Source organism: Podarcis pityusensis (genome assembly GCF_964106645.2).
Source record: "Podarcis pityusensis genome assembly, chromosome: 8".
NCBI classification, from domain to species: Eukaryota; Metazoa; Chordata; class Lepidosauria; order Squamata; family Lacertidae; genus Podarcis; species Podarcis pityusensis.
In genome coordinates this window covers 3,758,151-3,777,920 of record NC_138033.1, presented here as the reverse complement: position 1 = coordinate 3,777,920, position 19,770 = coordinate 3,758,151, and the positions used below count along the sequence as shown (strand labels likewise).

The 19,770-nt window shown below is 53.0% G+C and overlaps 1 protein-coding gene across 1 annotated transcript in view; it reads right to left on the bottom strand.

Moving 5' to 3' along the window:
• LOC308484458 (snake venom vascular endothelial growth factor toxin HF-like) overlaps positions 1-17,671 on the bottom strand; it is a 50,983-nt gene extending 33,312 nt beyond the window's left edge. The window contains exon 1 of the mRNA XM_081019431.1: positions 17,531-17,671. The gene's annotated coding sequence lies outside the window, so the exon portion shown is untranslated. The remainder of the gene's footprint in view (positions 1-17,530) is intronic.
• Between the last annotated feature and the right edge of the window lie 2,099 nt (positions 17,672-19,770).

The window sequence follows — 19,770 nt, the reverse complement described above, 5'->3', positions numbered from 1 at the left end:
GTGGTTAGGCTGGCCTCAACTAGGGCCAAGGCCTTTTCAGCTGTGGCCCCGACTTGGTGGAACGCTCTGTCCCAAGAGACTAGGGCCCTGCGGGACTTGACATCTTTCCGCAGGGCCTGCAAGACAGAGCTGTTCTGCCTGGCCTTTGGTTTGGACTCAGTCTGACCCCCTCCTTTCATAATCCTCATAGAACTCTAGCCCAATGGTTGCCATTAATTTGATTCTGAATTAGTTTTAGAATGAATTGATTTTAGAATGCATGTCAATTAATTGATTGCATTTTAACCTGTATTTTTTTTTAAAAAAAATCCCCTATTATGTTTTTACTGTAATTTTAATGTTGTTAGCCGCCCTGTCTTGGGAGGGCAGGGTATAAATATTATTATTATTATTATTATTAATTATTATTATTATTATTATTATTATTATTATTATCATCATTATTTTCTCCTGTTCTGGAGGGTAGGACTCGAACCCAGGGCTTCAAGTTACAAGAAAGGAGATTCCGACTAAACATCAGGAAGAGCTTTCTGACGGTAAGAGCTGTTTGACAGTGAAAAGGTTTCCCTTGGGAGGTTGTGGACTCCCTTCCTTAGATGTCTTTAGGCAGAGGCTAGATGGCTGCCAGGAATGCTTTAGCTGAGATTCCTGCATTGCAGGGGGTTGGACTGGATGACCTCAGGGGTCCCCCTTCCAAGTCTACGATTCTATGATTTAATTCGCTTCACCTTCCCTGAAACGCCGAATTCCTCCTCCTTTCCCTCCACCTGCAGAGCCTGCCTGTCTTTTCCCTTCCCAGTGACTCATCCTCTCCGTCCCAGCCCGGGAGGCGCGTTCTGCGCGTCACTTGTGAATCCGCCCTCGGGGAGGCGGAGGGCTTGGCCCGCAGGAACGCGCATGATGTCAAGCAGGAGCGCGCCGAGAAAAGCCTGGAAAGGGAGAGAAGTATGGAGCCCCAGCGGACTGGCCGGCCAGCCAGCCAGCGTGCGTGCGGGTCCCCGGGCGGGCAAGCGCGCAAGGCGCGGCAGCTATGAATAGCGCGGCTGACGCGCGGCGCTCAAGGGGGCACCTGCGCACCGGCCCCCGCGCTATTTTTAGCGCCGGGTGAGCTATAAATAGCCGCAGGAGCCAGAGGCCAGGCCGAGATGACGCGGGCCGGAGCGAGCGAGGGGCAGGGGCTGATTCAGAGGCGGCGGCGCGGCCGGAGGCAGTAGGGCGCAATGGTTACGGCTTGGAAGAGAGCCTCCTCCAGCATCGCCAGCATCCCTCAGGAACCGTGCTCCGAGGCCAGGGGGAGCCCGGACTCCTGGGTCCCTGATGGAGAGGCCTGGGCTCCTTTTACGCGCTGGCAAGCTGGGCGCGCGTGGGCTGGATGGGCGCCGCAGTCCCGCTGGTTTCTGGGCTTCTTCCCAGTGGGTCAACTGGGGGGCTACTGGGAGAACAGGAGGCTGGGCTACGACACCCCCACACACACATTATTTAGACCTGACCCTGCTCCACCCAGTGACTTCGTGGCAAAGGGGCGGGTAGGCGGTGAACCCAGATATCCTGGGTCCTCGCAACTGGTTCCCCACGATAGCACCCTGATTTCTTACTCACCCCAGGCAAGGTGAGGTTCTGGAGTGCAGGCACTAATTAAGGGCAGCAGCAGCGAACGGGTCAGAGCCACAAGGGGGCGCTGCCCCGCGGGAAATGCTCCTGCGCAAGCCCCTGGGTGGCTCTTGCGCAGGAGAAGTGCCCCTTGGACTGTGTTGTCTCCCGAGAAAGGGTCCCGCTTTGGTGGCTTCAATCCCAAAAGCTGCTCAGGATTTTCATTCAGGCCTCTGGGTCCTTGGATGGTGTAAACTATATGGGTTAGGGAAGAGCCCTAATTGTATTTTCTTGCTGCTGCTAGTTTTGATAGGTTAAGGACACCAGAAGAGCAAAATGAGGCCCAAATAGCTCAGCATCCTGTTCTCACAGTGGCTGAATACCCATAAGAACCTAGGAACCTAGATAGACTGCCCCGGGACCTGGAGGTTCCATAAGAACCTGAGAAAAGTCCAGAATCCTGTACTCACAAGAGCAACACTTTCCCCTCCTCTGTTGTTGTTGTTGTTTAGTCGTTCAGTCATGTCCGACTCTTCGTGACCCCCTGGACCAGAGCACGGCAGGCACTCCTGTCTTCCACTGCCTCCCGCAGTTTGGTCACTCTCACGCTGGTAGCTTCGAGAACACTGTCCAACCATCTTGTCCTCTCTTGTCCCCTTCACCTTGTGCCCTCCACCTTTCCCAGCATCAGGGTCTTTTCCAGGGAGTCTTCTCTTCTCCTGAGGTGGCCAAAGTCTTGGAGCCTCAGCTTCAGGATCTGTCCTTCCAGTGAGCACTCAGGGCTGATTTCCTTCAGAATGGAGAGGTTTGATCTTCTTGCAGTCCATGGGACTCTCCAGAGTCTCCTCCAGCACCAGAATTCAAAAGCATCCATTCTTCGGCGATCAGCCTTTTATGGTCCAGCTCTCACTTCCATACATCACTACTGGGAAAACCAGAGCTTGAACTATACGGACCTTCCCCTCCTCTAGTTTCCAGCAACTGGTATTCAGAAGGGAGCTCTCTGGGTGTGACTTTCGACCCATCACTGCCTCTCTGCCTAACCTACTCCAGGGTTGTCGTGGGGATTAAACGAGGAGGAGGAGGAGGACCACGCATGGCACCTTGAGCACCTTCCAGAAAAAGGTGGGGTGTAAATGCAAATAAATAAAGAAATAATAATAAATGGGGAGTCAGGTGGGGGGGGGTTTCAGGTGTCCGATTGCTGCTGCTCTTAAATGAATTTGGATGTTCTAAATGTTTTTAAGCAGTAATTCTTTTCTAGTACAAGTTAAAGGGACCCCTGACCATTAGGTCCAGTCGTGACTGACTCTGGGGTTGCGGCGCTCATCTCACTTTACTGGCCAAGGGAGCCGGCGTACAGCTTCTGGGTCATGTGGCCAGCAGGACTAAGCCGCTTCTGGCGAACCAAAGCAGCGCACGGAAACGCCGTTTACCATCCCGCCGGAGTGGTACCTACTTGCACTTTGATGTGCTTTTCAACTGCTAGGTTGGCAGGAGCTGGGAGGGAGCAATGGGAGCTCACAGCGTCACAGGAATTCGAACTGCCCACCTGCTGATCAGCAAGCCCAAGAGGCTCAGTGGTTTAGACCACAGCACCACCAGCATTTACCTTACCTTTTACCCAGTAAAGGTAAAGGGTAAAGGGACCCCTGACCATTAGGTCCAGTCGTGGCTGACTCTGGGGTTGCGGCGCTCATCTCGCTTTACTGGCCGAGGGAGCCGGCGTACAGCTTCCGGGTCATGTGGCCAGCAGGACTAAGCCGCTTCTGGCGAACCAGAGCAGCGCACGGAAACGCTGTTTACCTTCCCGCTGGAGCGGTACCTATTTATCTACTTGCACTTTGACGTGCTTTCGAACTGCTAGGTTGGCAGGAGCAGGGACCGAGCAACGGGAGCTCACCCCGTCATCGCGGGGATTCGAACTGCAAAGCCTTCTGATCGGCAAGTCCTAGGCTCTGTGGTTTAACCCACAGTGCCACCCGTGTCCCCCCAATTCTTTTTTAAAGTCTTAAATATTGTTTATTACTCTCTTCAACAAGAACAAAACACCAAAATCATGGACAACTTCGGTTACAATGGAGGACTACGGAATTACATAAAATATTAAGTCGGTTATACATCTGGGAGCCCAAACTACATCAACTATATTTTCAAATAGCTCTGCTGTGAAGATGACTGAGCTGCTGGAAGCGGTGTAAATCTGCCCCCCCCCCCCGCAACACCTTTAGTAACCTCAGTTAGGTTTTCTGTTTGTTTGTTTGTTTTTACTTGATGGGGGGCAGCTGCCCTCTCCGGTTATGCCAATGGCACTTGTCTCCAACGCACTAACCATTACACCACACTGCCTTCAGTCTCCCCTTGGATTACTGGGCGGTAAATTAGATGTTCCAGGAGAAGTAGACCCCCATATCTTTTGGGATAGGCTCTTGAGATTTCTAGTGGGGTGCTATTATGCACCCCATTGATCTTCACAGATGTGTGTGGCTTTGAACCCTGGTCTCCAGGGACCCCTTTTGACACCCTGAAATACTTGCAATGCATAATAGCAGGGATACCAAAGCCTTCTGGCACACAGCAGGATTAAATGGGTTTTCATCTATTTTAAATTGCACTGTTTTAACATTTTGATGCTTTCTGTTTTGGAAGAAAGGGCAAGATAGAGATTTACTGAATGGTTAAATAAAAGAATATTACTAACCGCCCATTCAGTGATTCGCTGTTGTGTGTTTTAATTGATTTTGTGTGTGTGTGTGTGTTCTTATTTACTTGTTTTTATTGTAAGCTGCCAGCAGCTTGTGCTAAGGGCAGCATCTGAATCATCCAAATAAATGAACAAATTTCCTTTTCAGGCCTGGGAGAGGAGATGTGGGGGATTTCAGCAAAGGCTGCTCATCACAGACTGGGATTTGACAAAAGGATGGGAATGCATGCGCAGAGGAAGGCGGCCGAGATGATCAAGGGTCTGGAAAGAAAGCCTTTTGAGGAATGGTTCGGGGAGCTAGGTATGTTTAGCTTTGGGGGGGGGGGGAGAGACTGAGATGTGACAGCAGTCCATGTGATAAAAGGGATCTAGGGGTCTTGGTAGACCACAAGCTTTCCAGGAGCCAAGAGTTTGATGCAGCAGGAGGAGGGGAACTGATGCAGTGCTAGGCTGTCTCAGGTCCAGATCAAGTGAAATGATAAAAAAAAGGTAAAGGACCCCTGACAGTTAAAGTCCAGTCGCAGACGACTCTGGGGTTGCATGCTCATCTCACTCTATAGGCCGAGGGAGCTTGGCCTGCATGACTAAGCCGCTTCTGGTGAACCAGAGAGGCACAGAAATGCCGTTTACCTTCCCGCCACAGCAGTACCTATTTATCTACTTGCACTGGCGTGCTATCAAACTGCTAGGTTGGCAGGAGCAGGGACCGAGCAACGGGAGCTCACCCCGTCGTGGGGATTCAAACCGCCGACCTTCTGATTGGCGTTTGTCCGCAGACAGCTTCTGGGTCATGTGGCCAGCATGACTAAGCCGCTTCTGGCGAGCCAGAGCAGCGCACGGAAACGCTGTTTACCTTCCCGCCGGAGTGGTACCTATTTATCTACTTGCACTTTGACGTGCTTTCGAACTGCTAGGTTGGCAGGAGCAGGGACCGAGCAACGGGAGCTCACCCCGTCGTGGGGAATCGAACCGTCAACCTTCTGACCGGCAAGCCCAAGAGGCTCAGTGGTTTAGACCACAGCGCCACCCACATCCCCATAGTGAAATGGTATCACTGTTTTATTCTGCCTTGGTCGGACCACACCTGGAGCCCTGTGTCAAGTTTTGGATACCAGAAGGATATTGATGAGCTGGAAAGTGTTGCAGAGGAAGGTGACCAAGATGAAACCAAGGGTCTGGAAACCAAGCCTTGTGAGGAATGGTTGAAGGAGCTGGGAACGTTTAGCCTAGAGAAGAGGCGACTGAGAGGAGATGTGATAGCCAGCTTCAAATTTCTAAAGGTTTACAGTGGTACCTCGGGTTACATATGCTTCAGGTTACATACGCTTCAAGTTACAGACTCCACTAACCCAGAAATATTACCTCGGGTTAAGAACTTTGCTTCAACTATTCCTCACTGGTCTGTGTGTGCTGTGCGTGCATGCGTGCGGGGGGGGGGGTCGGTCCGCTCTGGGTCTCCCCCGCCCGCCAATAGTTCGCACTTCTTCAAATTAAATCTGAATTCTTTTCAGGGGCGAGAATGTTCTCTGTACAGTGGTACCTCGGGTTAAGAACTTAATTCGTTCCGGAGGTCCCTTCTTAACCTGAAACTGTTCTTAACCTGAGGTACACCTTTAGCTAATGGGGCCTCCCACTGCCTCCGGAGCACGATTTCTGTTCTCATCCTGAAGCAAAGTTCTTAACCTGAGGTACTATTTCTGAGTTAGCGGAGCCTGTGACCTGAAGCGTCTGTAACGTGAAGCGTATGTAACCTGAGGTACCACTGTAGTACTCGAGAGCTGTGGCTGGATGGTTACGTGGGAGCCAGTTGAAGTTAAATCCTTCGAAGACAGAGGTCCTCTGGCTGGGACGGGACGATATGGGATTGGGGGGGCAACTCCCATCTCTTGCGGGGGCGCAATTAGTGCCAGCACCGTCCGTTAAGAGTTTTGGTGTAATCTTCGATACCTCCCTCTCCATGGAGGCGCAGACTGCAGCTATAACAAAGGTGGCATTTTTTCATCTCCGCCAAGCTAAGCAGTTGGCTCCTTACCTCTCTCGCCCTGACCTAGCCACTGTGATCCACATGACGGTCACCTCCAGACTGGATTATTGTAACTCGCTCTACGTGGGGCTGTCCTTGAGACTGACCCAGAAACTCCAGCGGGTGCAGAATGCCACGGCGAGACTCCTTACGGGGTTCTTGCTGCGGGATCACATTCACCCGGTGCTATACCAGCTGCACTGGCTCCCGGTGGAGTACAGGATCAGGTTTAAGGTGCTGGTTTTAACCTTTAAAGCCCTATACGGCCTAGGACCCTCATACTTGTGGGACCGCCTCTCCTGCTATGCCCCACAGAGGAACTTATGCTCTTCAAATAAAAACATCTTGAAGGTCCCAGGCCACAGAGAGGTTAGGCTGGCCTCAACTAGAGCCAGGGCTTTTTCGGCTGCGGCTCCAACCTGGTGGAACACTCTGTTACAAGAGACAAGGGCCCTGCAGGACTTGACATATTTCCGCAGGGCCTGCAAGACAGAGCTGTTCCACCAGGCCTTTGGTCAGGGCGCAGCCTGACTCCCTCCTTTTCAATCTTTACAGAACTTTTCTTTATGGTTGCCATCAATTTTGATTTTAATTAATTTTTATGATGTTTATATAATGTTGCACTATTTTAGTGTTGTTAGCCACCCTGAGCCCGGTTTCGGCTGGGGAGGGCGGGATATAAATAAAATTTATTATTATTATTATTATTATTATTAAATCGTTGCTCCTGCGGAGAGCGGCCACCAAGGGGCAGCAAAGAGCCGCGCGAAGAGCAGCGGGAGAGCGCGCGTTGGCTAAGCTGCTTGGCGTGCAGAACGGTCCATCGGTTCCCCCCTGCTACTAGGTTGGTATCTGGGTTGCTGGGTCTCCTGCGGATCTTCTAGGCGCGCGTCCCGTGCGGATCAAGCCCAGCTCCTTCTTCGTAGAGGAAGGAAGGAAGGAAGGAAGGAAGGAAGGAAGGAAGGAAGGAATTCATCCATCCCCTTGGACTTTGCACCCAAGAGTTTAGGAGCAGGCGAGCACCTCGGAGGGCTGGCGAGGGGGGGGCATGGAGATCTGGCCTGGGTGGTGGTGTCCAAGGCCGATTTGGGGGCTCAGAGCTCTGCATTTCCCTTTATTCAAGATGCGCCCCCCCCCCCCAGCGTGGGAATAAGGGACCCGCTAAGAAGGGACCAGGTTTCTTCTCTGCATCCATCCATCCAGGTTCTGGGTGCACCTAAGGTGCCCCATCCGCGCCTGGCCCTCCCCGCAATCCGCTGAGCGCTCCTTCGGGCAGCTCAGGAGAGCACCTTCCATTTTTACCCTCCGGATGCTATAAATAGCCCCTCTCCTCACTCGCTCCGCAGCGCCGCAGCCCGAAATAGCCGCGCGCCTCTATATGGAGCAGCCCGGCGGCGAGGCGCGCGGGCTTCCGGCGGCCACCGCTGGCGTGCGCGCCCGCGCATCTGCGTGCGTCTGCGGGGACAGTCAGCCGGAGAGGCACTCCCCCAGCGCACACCCCATCATTGCGCGCGCGCAGCCCAAACCCCCCCCCCCCGTCTCGGGAGAGATCAAACCGGGGGCATCCCTTAGGAAGAAGAGGTGCGTTGCTCAGAGAGGATGCTGAGATGCAGCCGCTTCGAAGGGGAGGGGGCAGAGATGGGGGGGTGTTTGCTTGCTGCGTTTTTGCCTATCCTTCCTCCGAGCAGCTCTGGGTGGCGCCCCGTGCGCACTGCGATCTGGCCACGCCAAAAGTGGACAGTACCCATCGCAAGATTGCCGGAAGAAATATCAACAACCTCAGATATGCAGATGACACAACCTTGATGGCAGAAAGTGAGGGGGAATTAAATAACCTTTTAATGAGGGTGAAAGAGGAGAGTGCAAAATATGGTTTGAAGCTCAACATCAAAAAACGAAGATCATGGCCACTGCTCCCATCACCTCCTGGCAAATAGAAGGGGAAGAAATAGAGGCAGTGAGAGATTTTACTTTCTTGGGCTCCATGATCACTGCAGATGGTGACAGCAGCCACGTAATTAAAAGACGCCTGCTTTTTGGGAGAAAAGCAATGACAAACCTAGACAGACCTAGACAGCATCTTATGACAAACCTAAACCTAGACAGCATCTTAAAAAGCAGAGACATCACCTTGCCAACAAAGGTCTGTATAGTAAAAGCTATGGTTTTCCCAGTAGTGATGTATGGAAGTGAGAGCTGGACCATAAAGAAGGCTGAAGAATGGATGCTTTTGAATTCTGGTGCTGGAGGAGACTCTTGAGAGTCCCATGGACTGCAAGAAGATCAAACCTCTCCATTCTGAAGGAAATCAGCCCTGAGTGCTCACTGGAAGGACAGATCCTGAAGCTGAGGCTCCAAGACTTTGGCCACCCAATGAGAAGATAAGACTCCCTGGAAAAGACCCTGATGTTGGGAAAGATGGAGGGCACAAGGAGAAGGGGACAGCAGAGGACGAGATGGTTGGACAGTGTTCTGGAAGCTACCAGCATGAGTTTGACCAAACTGCGGGAGGCAGTGGAAGACAGGAGGGCCTGGCGTGCTCTGGTCCAGGGGCTCACGAAGAGTCGGACACGACTAAACGACAACAAGAAGAAGAAAACTGGTTCGCCTGCACTGGGTGCCGAGCCGAGGGGGCACTGCAGGGGGCGCTGCAACAGTGATGGAGAGCGGAAGGCGAGAGGGTGGGTGCCTCTGAAATTTGAAATTTTAAAGTCCGCCACTGGGTCCTCCTTGAGGAATATTGGGAGCGGTGGGAGATGACGGGACAGAGACGTTCTTGCGGGGACCCCTCATCCATGATTTAGGGGGCAGGCACTGCTGCAGAGTCCTGGTCTTCAAACATAACCTGAAGGTCTCTCTCACTGACGATCGGCGCTCTCTGTAGACAGAACCAATGCAGGGAACTAAGGCTTAAGCCTGAAACGCCCTCATGGTACGTGCTGTTCCAGAGCGGGACAGACGTGCCTCCGGAAATGGGCTCTGCTTGCTTGGAATGTGTCTAGGCAGCTGGTAGGGCAGTAGTCAGGGAGCCTGACAGTAGGGGGCGCCAGAGCCAAATGACAAGGAATTCTGCTTCAGCCTTCTCCCTGCTGAGCTCTACCAGGGGCAACAAGGAGGAGGCTGGCAGCTTAAGCTTCGGAAGGAGGAGGGGGAGAAGTGATATTGGGAGGGGTCAACCTGGGACGGGTTGCATTCAGCTCCTGGGTCTGAAGATCTCCATCTTTTCCATCTGACATCGCATGTCTTGAACTGGACAAGGGGGACCTCCCAGTGAGCAGAGAAAAGTTCTTCTCTGCACCTCGTGGACCTCCAACAAAGTTGAATGATGGAAGGTTTGGGACGGATAAAAGGAAGGACTTCCTCAGGCGGCGCAGAGCTAAACTGCGGAACTCACTGCTGCAGGGAAGATAGGCAGCCAACCTTGGTGCCTCTAAAAGAGGATCGCACAAATTGGTGGAGGAAAGGGCTATTGATGGCTACTGAGGTCAGGACAGCTGTGCCCTGCCTCTACTTGCAAATACCTGCTGGTGGAAAACACAGGAGGGGAGAGCTGCTCTCGCACTCGGGTCCCGCTTGCGGGATTCCCGGAATGGGCATCTGGCTGGACACCGTGAGAAGAGGACTCTGGACTTGATGGACCGTTGGCCTCCTCCAGGGGGCTGTTCTTATGTTATTATAAGATACCCTCCAACTCTGTGCGTAGGACCTGACCCAAAGAACAAGAAAACAGATTCCAGCTAAACACCGGGAATAATTTTTGTTTAGACTGTAGAAGGGACTCCCTCGGAAGGTGGAGGACTCCCATTTGCTGGAGGTTTTTCAACAGGGGGTGGGAGGCCACCTGTCAGGGGATCCCTCTGCTGCAATTCCTGCCTTGCGGGGGCGGGTTGGCCTGGATGACCTCTGGGTATCCCACCCCACTCTACAATTCTATTATTCTTTTGGGGGAGGAGGGCAAAAACACACAGAAGCGTGGGGTGAAGGAAGCAAGGGGGGGCTGGTTTTGTGACAACAGTGTGTATATAAATATATAGGCGAGGCCTGCTATGCAACACCCCCCCCCAACTCCTTAGCGACCCGATAGTTCTAGGCCGGCGGGCGAGCAAACAAACAGAGCCGTGAAGGGGCCTCCAGCAAATGCTGTTTATGTAAGCAACAGGACTTCCAGGAGGGAGGGAGCAGGCGCAGGCTCTTGCCAGCCCCTCGGAGGAATGCGCCCAGCCTGCCAAAATTCTCCGTAGAACCCCCTGGCTAACCCAGAGCAGGTACACACCTTACGGCGGGGGCGGGGAGGGTGAGAGCAGCCTGGGTGACTGGCAAGGGCTGGGCTGGGCGGCTAAGGGAGAGGAGCAGGCGGGCAGAACTTTGGAGAGGGAGGTGCAGAGATTCTGGGTTCTCACACACACACACACACACACACACACACACACACAGCACTCCTCCTGAATCTGTTTTGCAGATGAGGCAAAACAGAGAGAGAGAGAGAGAGAGAGAGAGAGAGAGAGAGAGAGAGAGAGAGTGTGTCTCTGACCGGGTGAACTGCAACTAGAATCAGGCCTCTGTCTCTGTGATCTCATTGGGTGGCCTCGGGCAAGACACTGCCTTCCCCACCTCAGTTTTCCCGTGTGTGAAATGGGACCAAGCGCGGCCAGGCTCGAAAGGGGTTGCTGCAAGGAGGGGTGAAATAAGGATTGTAAAGCTCCGGGAAGCCAGACGGGTTGTAGCGAGTAATTGGGAAAATGCAGAAGAGCTAGGGGGTGAACCAACAGAGGGAAAAATTGAAAAATACAGTGGTACCTCGGGTTACAGATGCTTCAAGTTACAGACGCTTCAGGTTACAGACTCTGCTAACCCAGAAATAGTACCTCGGGTTAAGAACTTTGCTTCAGGATGAGAACAGAAATCGCGCTGCGGCGGTGTTCTCGAAGCTACGGTGTTCGTGACCCCCCCGGACCAGAGCACGCCAGGCACTCCTGTCTTCCACTGCCTCCCACAGTTGGGTCAAACTCAGGCTGGTAGCTTCCAGAACACTGTCCCACCATCTCGTCCTCTGTCGTCCCCTTCTCCTTGGGCCCTCCATCTTTCCCAACATCAGGGTCTTTTCCAGGGAGTCTTCTCTTCTCCTGAGGTGGCCAAAGTCTTGGAGCCTCAGCTTCAGGATCTGTCCTTCCAGTGAGCACTCAGGGCTGATTTCCTTCAGAATGGAGAGGTTTGGTCTTCTTGCAGTCCGTGGGACTCTCCAGAGTCTCCTCCAGCACCAGAATTCAAAAGCATCGATTCTTCGGCGATCAGCCTTCTTGATGGTCCAGATATTGCTGGACCCCAACTCCCATCCTCGCTGGATTTGATGGGAGTTCAGCAGCTTCTCAGAAGCAGGGTCTCCCATCTCTGTTGGAAAAAAGAAGTGTTGTGCATGTGTTCCGGCCTATTTTACACTGTATTCGTTTTATAATGTGTATTTTATAATCCAGTCCTCGTAACTGCCGCCTCCCGCGTTGTTTAGGCTGCATTTGCAGCACTGAAGCGAACTCTGCAGGGCGCAAGCCTAGGGTATCTGGAGGTCCTACCCCACCCACACATCTCTTATCAGCCCCTTTTATCCAGAAAAGAACCACCCTTCTAAAATGCTGCCTGGCCTGGTAAGAGATAGTCTTTGACTTCTAGACACACTCACCTGGCTAAGTGATTAGGAGTCAATATTCTCTCTCTCTCTCTCTCTCTCTCTCCCTTGCACATAAACATCGGTTTTATTTATTTCACAGCAAAAGAAAGAGGGCTTCAAGGGAAACAGGGGCATTCAGCCAAGGATTGGGGAAGGCCTTCTTCATGAAGCCCAAAGTTAAACTGTGGAACTCCCTCCCACAGGATGCAGCAACAGCTTAAATTTTTGTTGTTGTTGTTTAGTCGTGTCCGACTCTTTGTGACCCCCTGGACCAGAGCACGCCAGGCACTCCTGTCTTCCACTGCCTTCCACAGTTTGGTCAAACTCATGCTGGTAGCTTCCAGAACCATCTCGTCCTCTGTCGTCCCCTTCTCCTTGTGCCCTCCATCTTTCCCAACATCAGGGTCTTTTCCAGGGAGTTTTCTCTTCTCATGAGGTGGCCAAAGTCTTGGAGCCTTAGCTTCAGGATCTGTCCTTCCCGTGAGCACTCAGGGCTGATTTCCTTCAGAATGGAGAGGTCTGATCTTCTTGCAGTCCATGGGACTCTCAAGAGTCTCCTCCAGCACCAGAATTCAAAAGCATCCATTCTTCGGCGATTAGCCTTCTTTATGGTCCAGCTCTCACTTCCATACATCACTACTGGGAAAACCATGGCTTTAACTATACGGACCTTTGTTGGCAAGGTGATGCCTCTGCTTTTTAAGATGCTGTCTAGGTTTGTCATTGCTTTCCTCCCAAGAAGCAGGCGTCTTTTAATTTCTTGACTTCTGTCACCATCTGCAGTGATCATGGAGCCCAAGAAAGTAAAATCTCTCACTGCTTCCATTTCGGATTAGACAAATTCACAGAGGAGGAGAGGGCTATCGATGGTTATTTGTAGCCTCAATGGCTCTGCTCTGCTTCCACAGCTGGCGGCACCGATGCTTCTCAATACCAGTTGATGGAAACCACAGGAGGGGAGAATCCTTCTTGCCCGCAAGCCTCTGGCCGGCCACCATGAGAACAAGATGCTGGGCTGATCCAACAAGCTCCTCTGATCTTCTTACGCCCTTAGAAAACTGGGCGACCTCCTTTTCATTTGCCCCTGGTCTCTTTCCCCCTCCTGGCAGCAGTACCCCACATAAAAAGAAATGAAGTTATACTTCCGCTGAGTTGCCAGGGGGTTGAGCTAGATGACCCCTGGGGGGCCCTTCCAATGCTATGATTCTGTGGTCCTCGTTCCCCCCCCCTCTTCCTCCCTCTGTCCCTGTTCCCAGGCTCCTTGGCCCGCCTCCCTCCCAGACTGGAGGCCCCAGCTTTGCCGGAGCAAAACATTGGTCTCTTAGCAACAAGTTTCGCCTTCCAATTCTGGCTGTTGTTATTTACCGAGGCCACCGGCCAAATTCCCCTGGTCCGGGGCCAGAAGCCACAGCTGAGGAGGGATAGGCTGAGCTCCTGCCGCTGCCAGAGGCCGCTGGCACGCAATGCGCTGGGAGTGCGCTGCTGGGCTGGAGTCACCTTTCGCACACAAAACCTCCCTGGCACACTCACCCCGATAAAGCAGCTCTGCGTCTGCAAAACACACACACACACACACACACACACACATCTTGTGTGATTGTGTCTCTGCACAATCACAGGCCAGGAGATGCAGCCAGGCTTTCACCCCAGCTGGGGCAAACATCTCCGTTTACACACATGCATTCCCACAACCACACACATACAAGCGTTACTCGCACAGCTGCACAATCCCTTGCACGAATGTTCACACATGCACGGGCACCAAAACAGAATCGTGGAATTGTCGAGTTGGAAGGGACCCCTTCCCCAGGGGTCATTGAGCCCAACCCCCTGCAGTGCAGGAATCACATCAAAAGAATCCTGAAATAATAATAATAATAATAATAATAATAATAATAATAATAATATATTATTCATACCGCACCCATCTGGCTGGGTCTCCCCAGCCACCCTGGGCGGCTTCCAACCAAATATTAAAATACAGTAATACATCAAACATTATAAGCTTCCCTAAACAGGGCTGCCTTCAGATGTCTTCTAAAAGTCTGGTAGTTGTTCTTCTCTTTGACATCTGGTGGGAGGGCGTTCCACAGGGCGGGTGCCACCACCGATAAGGCCCTCTGCCTGGTTCCCTGTAACTTGGCTTCTCGCAGGGAGGGAACCGCCAGAAGGCCCTTGGCGCTGGACCTCAGTGTCCGGGCAGAATGATGGAGGTGGAGACGCTCCTTCAGGTATACTGGGCCTTTGAGGCCGTTTAGGGCTTTAAAGGTCAGCACCAACGCCTTGAATTGTGCTCGGAAATGTACTTGCCTGCCCAAGCTCTGTTTAAAAAACCTGCAGAAAGGAGAGCCTGCCATAATCAGGGTCACCAATAAAACAAAGCCTAAATATTCCACTAGTAGTTAACACATGTGGTAGACTCTCCTTTGTTAGAGACCTAGAGGATTGTGCTGTTCTCTGAGAATTCCATTTCTAGAGTTAGATTACTGCAATGCCTTATATTTGGCACCACTGGTGGAGGATGGGGGGTGCGGGGGGTGCGGTTCACCCCGGGTGTCATCCCTGAGGGGGGTGACATCGCCGCCCTGCCCCCCTGGGATGCTCTCTGCGCCGCTCCCCATAAGACGCTCACCACGGAGCAAGAAGAATTACCGACGAAAGAAGAATGGAGGATGAAATTGATGGACTATGCAGAACTTGATAAATTAACTGGAAGGATTCGAAACCTGCGGGATCAGAGATTCTCAGAAGACTGGAGTAAATATACAGACTATTTGGAAATTGTACTGAACAGATTACACTAGTAGGACTGCAAGGAGCTTTGTAATGAGGATTACTCGGAAGATTGCAAGGAAGACTATGGGGAGAATTATTAGTTAGTGAGAATTAAGAGTAATAGTGAAATTAAGAAATGCAGAATAAGTGATAAAGAACAAAAAACCATCAGAGGTGTAGATGGAAGTATAAAATATTGTATAAGATGAAAAGTTATGTAATATGACTGTTGGAAATGATATGTTAAAAAAACCAATAAAAATGTGTGTGTGTGTGTGTGTGTGTGTGTGTGTGTATATATGTGTATATACACACACACACACACACACACACACACACACACACAGTGGTACTTCGGGTTACATACGCTTCAGGTCACAGACTCTGCTAACCCAGAAATATTGCCTCGGGTTAAGAACTTTGCTTCAGGATGAGAACAGAAATCGTGCTCCGGCAGTGCGGCAGCAGCAGCAGCAGGCCCCATTAGCTAAAGTGGTGCTTCAGGTTAAGAACAGTCCCAGGTTAAGAACGGACCTCCGGAACGAATTAAGTACTTAACCCGAGGTACCACTGTATATATAAAGACACTCACCACAGACAGCTCCCTGTGGGATGGCACCACCCCCAAGCTTGCTGCCCTGCCCTGTGGGACATTCACGGCGCTGCCCCGTGGGTGGCACGCCCCGCCCCTGGCTGCAAAGCGTGCGCGCCGCTCCGGGATCCGAAGCAGCTAGCTCTGCCTCTGCGTGGGGCTGCTTTTGAAGACAGTTCGGAAACATCAGCCAGTGCAGAATTTGGCATCTAGGTTGCTCACAGGAGCAAGACGGTTTGAGCCTATTGCACCCAACCTGGCGCGACTGTGCTGGCTGCCAGTCAGTTTCCCGGCCCAATTCAAAGTGCTTTTCTTGACTTATAAAGTCTTAAATGGCTCAGGACTGCAATACCTCAAGGACCACCTCTCCCCATAGGAACTACCCTGACCCTGAGATAATCTTCCAAAGTTCTTATTTGTGTGTCTCCTCCACAAGAGGAAGGGGTGGGGAACCTCGGGTGCAGGGGCCAATCGTGGCTCTTGGCGCTCTCCCTATCTGGCCCATCAAATACTCCACGGAGTCATGTGTCACATTTCCCCTGCCTGGTCACCAACCGCTTCCCCAAGTGCTCGGATATGTCCTTTGGCAGTGCCTCTTGTGTGTCTAGATAGAGGTGTGTGTTTGTGTGTGTGTTTGTGTGTAGAATACAAGGAAAGCCTGGCTGCCGGATTAGGCCAGTGGCCGATCTAATCCAGCCTCCTTTTCTCACAGTGGCCAGGCAGATGCCCATGATGGAAAAACACACCACAATCAGGATTCGAACACAAGAGCAGAACTCTCCCCTCTTGCGGCTTCCAGCACCTCTTCTCCTCCACGAATTGGTCCAATCCTCTTTTCCAGGTTAACGGCCAAAACAATCTACCGGTGCAAAGGTACAATTTTCACTCACTTTGAGCAGCTAGCCCCACACCCCATGCTGCCCTCAGATGGCTGCCGGAAGCGAATGTGCAGTGGCGTAGCGTGGGTTGTCAGCACCCGGGGCAAGGCAAGTAATTTGCGCCCCCTAACCCGTGGATTTTAGCACGCCCCCCCAGCGCGCCCCCCCCAGATGTTGCGCCTGGTGCGGCCGGCCCCCCCTGCACCCCCCACGCTACGCCACTGCGAATGTGGCCCCCCAGGACTGAAAATGGAATGGTTCCCCACTCCCAGATATATGTAAATTAACAAATTTCAGTGGACAAATAAAGGGAAAGAAATGAAAACCAAAACTAAAAGATACTTGAAACTGTCGTCTTTTTGATCTGTATTTGTATAATTTGGAACATTAAATGTGATTTGATTGGATTGCTAAAATGGGAAACTTAATAAAAATGAAAAAAGAAACTGCCATACAGTACTCTATATAGGTATATAATAAATGTTATTATTCAGATGAGTAAAGGTAAGGTAAAAGGTAAAGGACCCCCGGACAGTTAAGTCCAGTCAAAGGCAACTATGGGGTTGCGGCGCTCATCTCACTTTCAGGCTGAGGGAGTCGACATTTGTCCACAGACAGCGTTCCAGGTCATGTGGCCAGCACCGTGATGGAAACCAGAGTGCATGAAAACACCACTTACCTTCCCGTCGCAGCAGTACCTATTTATCTACTTGCGCTGGTGTGCTTTCCAACTGCTATGTTGGCAGGAGCTGGGACAGAGCAATGGGAGCTCAGCCCGTCGCGGGGATTCGAACCGCCGACCTTCCGATCAGCAAGCCCAAGAGGCTCAGTGGTTTAGACCACAGAGTCACCCGCATCATTGGTTGTTCAGTGATAGAATTCTCACCTGCCAGGCGGGAGACCCGGGTTCGATTCCTGGCCAATGTAACGGTGGATTCCGACGAGTATGCAATTATGAACAAGTCACTACAATTCATGTTAATGCATTCCAAATATTACTGGATTTATCCGCACACAAGCAAACTATTCCTAGGTTGCAAGGGGGGGGGGTCCTGACGTCTATCCCATTGATCAAAGGGGGCCACGGTATTCTATTTCTCAGTGAATCAATATCAGTACAGTATTTTGGCAGAAGTAAGGGCGCGGGGAGTCCATGTACGTTGACCAGCTGTCATCCCCTCCCCAGATCGACAGGGGGCCCCCCTCCCTCCCACACATTTCACCCCACATGCAAACCCCGCAGGGGTCTCCCTATGTCATCCTACTAGTAAACAAACTTTTCCCTCCTCCGCTTCCTCTTTCTCACCTGATAAACAAAACCCTCCCCTGGCATTCGTCTAACGAGTAGTGGGGAGGAGGCTCTACTACAAATCCATCGTGAGCCCCACTTTCAATGGGGCGGGAGGGGCGGAGAGAGAAAAAGCGAGCAGCCCCTCCCCCCGCCTCGAGGCTGCCTCGCCGAGCGCCGGCAGCCGACTGGCTCCGCCTCCGGAGGGTTCGCTTCTGCCGTTGGCGCTGCCCTCGGGAAGCCCCGCCCCGCCTGCCCCTCCACCCGCCGTCGCCAAGGCAGCGGCGCCGTTGCCGGGCAACGTCAACAAAGCCCCGAACGGCCGGCGTGATGACGCGCGCGGGGAATGGAACGCCGTTGCCGGGGAGACGGGCGGGTTGTTTGTTCTCGGCCGGGATGCCAGCCACGTGGGGCGGCCGGGCGCTCGCACAGCGAGGAGAGGATCGCCGAGCCGAGCCGGGACGCCGGAGCTGGACGGGGCCGGCGGAGAAGGAAGGGAAGGAGGGAAAGGGAAAGGGCTTAGCTGCGGTTCCTGCACTGCACTGCAGGGATGGGGTTGGGCTGGATGACCTCTGGGGGTCCCTTCCGACTCTGGAACCCGGGGAGGATCGGAAGGGAGAGGCAAAAGGTTTAGCTGCGGTTCCTGCACTGCAGGGATGGGGTTGGGCTGGATGACCTCTGGGGGTCCCTTCCGACTCCGGAACCCGGAGAGGATCGGGAGAGGCAAAAGGTTTAGCTGCGGTTCCTGCATTGCAGGGGGTTGGGGGTCAGACTGGATGACCCCGGGGGATCCCTTCCAACTCTGGGACCCGGGGAGGATTGGAAGGGAGAGGCAAAAGGTTTAGCTGCGGTTCCTGCACTGCAGGGGTGGGGTTGAACTGGATGACCTCTGGGGGTCCCTTCCAACTCCTGAACCCGGAGAGGATCGGAAGGGAGAGGCAAAAGGTTTAGCTGCGGTTCCTGCACTGCAGGGGTGGGGTTGGACTGGATGACTTTTGGGGGTCCCTTCCGACTCTGTAACCCGGAAGGGAGAGGCAAAAGGTTTAGCTGCGGTTCCTGCACTGCAGGGGGTTGGGGGAGGTGGGGGTCAGACTGGATGACCCCGGGGAATCCCTTCCAAATCAACCGTTCTATGAAAGCCCCCGAGGCCTGGCCGGAGCATCTGCTGCGCTCCCGTAGCCCGCCTGCTCGCACGGGCTTTCTACTCATTCCCTTTCCTTTCCTGGGACACCCTGGGACTCTGCCTGCCTTCCGCTGGTCCTCGGTCCTTTCGGGGTTTCTCCCACCTCCCTACCCCAGAAGACCCCTTTGCGCATCGCTTCCTGCCTGCGCTGGGTCTCCCGCGCCTCCCGCTCCAAATCCAGTCCCCGCCCGCCCTCACAAAAACTGAGCCCCTCCCCCGCTTGCCTGCTCGCCCCTCCTGACATGGACGGCACCATAGGTGGGGGGCAGACGATCTTCTCCCCAAGCAAGGACCTCGCCCACCCCCATTCCTCTTCCATTCCTGGAGCCCAGTCATTAACCCACACTTCTCTTTCAGAGAGCTTAACATGGATGCAACTGGAATGATGCTTTGCTGCTTCTTGTGCCCCCAGCCATACTCTGCTTATCAGTCTTTCCTCCCCCCTCCACCGCTTCTCTCCTCCTGCTGCCCCCCCCCCCACATCTGCAGCCTCCTGCCTACCATCGCTTCTGCCTCTTCCAATCCCAACTATGATGGATGATCTTTTTGGCCACCCTGGGGGTTCTTCCTTGCCCACTAGGCCTGCCAGGTATGTAACTGGGCTTACCAGAGTAGTGCATGCTCTAGTTATCTCTCGCTTGGACTACTGCCATGCGCTCTATGTGGGGCTACCTTTGAAGGTGACACGGAAATTACAACTAATCCAGAATGCGGCAGCTACACTGGTAACTGGGAGCAGCCACTGAGACCACATAACACCGGTCTTGAAAGATCTACATTGGCTCCCAGTACATTTCTGAGCACAATTCAAAGTGTTGCTGCTGACCTTTAAAGCCCTAAACAGCCTCGGTCCAGTAGACCTGAAGGAGCGTCTCCACCCCCATCATTCTGCCCGGACGCTGAGGTCCAGCGCCAAGGGCCTTCTGGTGGTTCCCTCCCTGCGAGAAGCCAAGTTACAGGGAACCAGGCAGAGGGCCTTCTCAGTGGTGGCGCCCGCCCTGTGGAACGCCCTCCCACCAGATGTCAAAGAGAACAACAACTACCAGACTTTTAGAAGACATCAGAAGGCAGCCCT